Genomic DNA, 5,096 nt, shown 5'->3' with positions numbered 1-5,096 from the left:
CATCATCCCCCTCTCCCCTCCTCCTTCTCTCCCTTTGTCCATAACTCCCTCCTCCCCTCCCTTCCTCCCTCCTTCCAAGGCTCAAAGCCCTCAATATTAACGAGGAAAAGGGCAGGGGGAAGGTGAGGAGGTGAAGGGAGAAGCAGCTGCACCATGTGTGCACTGTAAAGACCAGGCTAACTGTGTCCGCAATGGCTACATTATTAGGTTGTCCTGGAACCTGCTACTTATCAATCTATGTGTAGAATGGAAGGAAAACTAGCTGAATTGACCAGAGCCTGTGAATACGTTAGCTTGGTTGATTAGCATTTTGACAGGGTCAGAATGATGCTGGAACGGAACAGAGCAGAAAGTAGGGACACTGAGATTTGATTTGATTTTATTAGGATCTCTTTTAGTTCCCATTTGGACTAATCTTCCAAGAGTCCTTAACATTAAAATACAATTTATAATACAAACACACTTTCACATAACACACTATTACACACATACATAATACACTAGCATAATGACCCAATAAATACTCAATCTAAAAATTAAAAAAAATATTTAAAAAAATCTTGATTCTTCATCTACTATAGTCCCACAACATTTCTATATACTATATTTAAATTGTTTTTAAATCATGTTTAAACTTATATATTGAAAGGTTTCTAGTTTGCTCAGTTAATGTATTCAATTTCTTTATTGCTCTAAATCGAAATGTTCTTTTGCCCTTTTCTTTTTTCTGTCTGGATAACCCATAGATGGTGGACAATCTATTCCTAGTATTTACGGAATGTCTGTCTCTTACCAACTGAATACCATTGTGAATAGAACTTGGCCGTTTTAAATGATGTATATTATAAAATAAGATAAGCATGTTTTTTTCAATTATCTTGTCGATTGATGACCAACCAAGAACACTGCGCATGACTGCAACAGAAGAACCATATCTCCGCCTTAAAACAATCGTTGCTGCTTTATTCTGTGCATTCTGCAGCCTCCTAACTTCACTAGATGATGCATTTCCCCAGACCACCGAACAATAGTTCACTTGACTCTCAACCAATGCCTGTGTTATTTGCTGAAGGATTTTCCCTGGTAAATATTTAGCTATCCTTCTGATTATGCATGCTGTTTTTATATTTTTTTTATAACATGGATTAGTTATTTGAGACGACCATGATAAGCAGTTGTCTAGCTGCACTCCCAGTAGTTTGGTTTCTACCACTTCTTCAATTTGTACTCCTCCCATACTTAATTGTATCCCATGCTGTTTTGGCCTTTTCCTAGTTGAACAGACCAACATAACTTTGGTTTTCTTGGTGTTTAAAGCAAGTTTGTTTTGGCACACCCATTTCCTGATAATCTCCAAATCTCCTTGCAAAGCTTGCTGTACATGTTGAACCGATTGTCTTGCTGCATAAATTGTAGTATCATCTGCAAATATAGTAGCTTGAGGTCAACCAAGGCATAGGGAAGGTTGTTGGTGTATATTAAGTAGAGAAGTGGCCCAAGGCAGCTGCCCTGCGGTATTCCACAGTTTAACACATTAGGGGAAGAAAATGAACCATTGATATATGTGGACTGTTTCCTGTCAGTTAGATATGACTGTACCCAATTCAATGCTACCTCCTTAAAACCATAATGCATTAATTTTGTCAAAATAATTTCATGATCCACTAAATCAAATGCTGCACTGAAATCTAAAAATAGTACACCTACAAACCTGCCATTATCCATAGCATTGAGCCACTGGTCAGTCATGTTAACTAATGCAGTGGTAGTGGAATGGTTTTTGCGATAAGCATGCTGATTGGCTGTAATCAGATCATTCTTTTCCATATACTCCCACATTTGTCTACTCACAATACCCTCCAATATCTTACTGAGTGTAGGGAGTAGACTAATTGGTTGACTATTGGCAGGCGTAATGGGTTCTTTGCAGTCTTTCGGAATAGGACACAGTTTCGCATGCTTCCATACATTTGCAAACAACCCCTTTTCTAGTGACCAATTAAATATGTATCTCAGTGGAACTGCAATCCGGGGAGCAGCACAGCGAAGCAAAAAATTGTCCATAAGACCATAACCTGTAGATTTACCATCAGGTAATGACTTCAATAGGTTACACCTCCTCCACTGACACCGTTTGTAGACTAAAAGAGCAGATCTTATTGCTCATAATATGATCATCAATCCATTGGACAATAGCTTGTTTGGAAGAATTTATGTCTACATTGTTGCTTAGTAATTTAATTTTCTGTGTAAAAAAATCTGCAAAATAATTGGCAATATCAACTGGTTTTGTTATTATTCTCCCGTCAACCTCCACACTAGATGGGCATGATGAGATTGATGTACCAAGTAAGCCCTTAACTGTGTTCCATACCATTTTAGAATCATTTTTACAATCAGTAAAAGCATTGTTGTAAAATAACTTTTTCCCCTTCGATTCAAATAAATGATTCAATTTAACTGCATAATTACGTAATGTTCTATAATTCTGTTCATCACTTTCTAATTTTGACTTGGCTGCTAAGATTTTGCCATATTTCTTTGAGAAAAAGCTTCACCCAGTTCATCATCAATCCATGGACAATGGACGGGCACCAACTGTTCTCTTTCTTATAGGGGCATGATGGTCCATTACCTCAGTGAGCAAATCAATAAAACATTCTGTAGCGTGATTTAAATCATCCTCTAGATAAATCAGCTCCCAGGGTACAGCAGCCAAATCATTTAGAAATAACTCATGATTAAATGTTTTAACATTTATTTTGACCACAATCCTAGGGGGTTTCTTTGGAACCTTGGTGTTCATGGTTATGGTCACAATATTATGGTCTGTCCAGCCCACTGACATTGATCTGGCTTTTAAGCATTGCAATGGTATATTACAGAAAATCAGATCTATGTATGTTTCTGAACGATGACCCAACTTAATTGAAGATCTAGTAGTATCATTAACCATTTGTTTCAAACCACAGTTCTTAGCATATCTCATCAATTTTGTTCTATTCGAATTATTGTGATCCTTCCAATTTATATTAAAATCCCCCAAGATAAAAATATCTCTGTTGGTATCTGTGGCCTGGTCAAACCCAGTACATAAGTCATCCAGATAGGACACCTTAGAGCTAGGAGGTCTATACACACATCCTACCAATATGGGTGCCTGGTGAGGTAGATGTACTTGAGCCCATAGTGCCTCTATTTGACCTACATTAAGGTCATCCCTCCTCTTAAAAGGTATATGATTCTGAATATACAGTGCAACACCCCCACCATTCCTGTTCCTGTCCCTTCTCAGTAGACTATGTCCTTGAATGTTCATTTGCCCATCATTTACAGATGCATCTAAATGTGTTTCGTCAAAGCCAAAATATGAATATTATTTATGTTGACCAAGTTAAAAACCTCATGTATTTTGTTAGGAAGGCTACATACATTAACCTGAGCTATATGCAGCTTCCTTATCAAGTGGAGATCAATATAGCATGTATTTCTTATAGTTGAAGTTGTCATGATACACTACAACACACAAACTCAGTTTTAAACATTAAATTAAAATAACCAGGGAGTTACTCTAGAGTCCTGATACAGTTGCCTGTTGATATAAAGTTTATCCATCACCATGGAGACTCGTTGATTCAGGCAACGCTTTTCCTTCATGATGGGATAGTTTTTTTCTCCTTTCATTGATCTCAGTGGGGAAGTGATCATTCATTCCAAAATCAGTGTTTCTGAGTTCTCTCCCCATGTTCTTCGTCATTTCCTTTTGCTTAAATTTATCAAAACATGCAATAATAGCCTGTGGCCTATTTCCAGAGGCCTTGCCTATTCTATGGACTCTGGAGAAAGTGGCATTGCGCACAACATCGGTGGGCAGTTTTAGTTGAGTTGACATAAAGTCTCGGACTGTGTCCTCACAGGCTCTGCTGTTGTCATTCTCCGGTATCCCTGAGAATATTAGATTGTTCCGCATTGATCGACACTGTACATCAAGCAATGATTCTTTAAGTTGTTTGTTCTCCCTTTGCACCACCTCCACCTTGCTATGAATAGAGTCTACAGTACCTACAGAGATTGGTGGTGGTGGTTAGCTTGCTTGCTAGCCTGTGGAGGAAGAAGGTTATTTTTAACCTTATTGATGTCACTTGTTAAATACACTTTTTAATCAGTGTAGATGAAGGGGAGGAGACAGGTTAAAGAAGGCTTTTTAAGCATGGATTGTATGTGTGCCATTCAGAGGGTGAATGGGCAAGATGTGTCTTTGAACAGGGTATTTAATTTTTATTTAACTAGGCAAGTCAGTCAGTTAAGAACAAATTCTTATTTTCAATGACAGCGGGTTAACAGTGGCACAGTGGGTTAACTGCCTTGTTCAGGGGGAGAATTAAAGATTTTTACCTTGTTAGCTTGGGGATTTGATCTTTCAACCTTTAGGTTATTAGTCCAATGCTCTAACCACTAGGCTACCTGCCGTACCAATGGTTAAGGTACTATGGTGGTAGGTGCCAGGCGCACCGGTTTGTGTCAAGAACTGCAACGTTGCTGAGTTTTTCAATGGTCTACCACCCAAAGGATATCCAGCCAAATTGACACAACTGTGGGAAGCAATTGAATCAACATGGGCCAGATTCCCTGTGTTACGCTTTTGATACCTTGTAGAGTCCATGCCCCGGGGGGAGTGGAACTCAATATTAGGTCGGTGTTCTTAATATTTTGTACACTTAGTGTATATCTGTATTTATCATAGGTCCCGTGATAGAAATATTGAGAGAGACAGAGGGAGATAGAGACTGAAAGGCAGTGACAGATTGAGAGAATGCCAAACAGGCAGCAATACACCTCTATTCCACCATGTCAGAAGACGGTTGTAGAGGGATTGCTGCCAACTTGGTTTTTGTCACCCTGTGAGCTACAGATGGCTTTACACACACCCACACAACGTAAACCCACTCAGCTCCTCGTCAGTCCCTGGCCTGTTCCCTGTCCCTAATCCCTGACTGGGTTTAATCTGATTCTGTAGTGGAGGTGAAATCCCCTTTGGAAGGCTCATAGCCGACATAAGAATAGAAACACGTGCTCATGTAACGGCTTCACGCACT

The sequence above is a fragment of the Oncorhynchus masou genome, chromosome 12 (assembly GCF_036934945.1).
Source record: "Oncorhynchus masou masou isolate Uvic2021 chromosome 12, UVic_Omas_1.1, whole genome shotgun sequence".
Lineage (NCBI taxonomy): Eukaryota > Metazoa > Chordata > Actinopteri > Salmoniformes > Salmonidae > Oncorhynchus > Oncorhynchus masou.
This window is presented reverse-complemented; position numbering follows the sequence as displayed.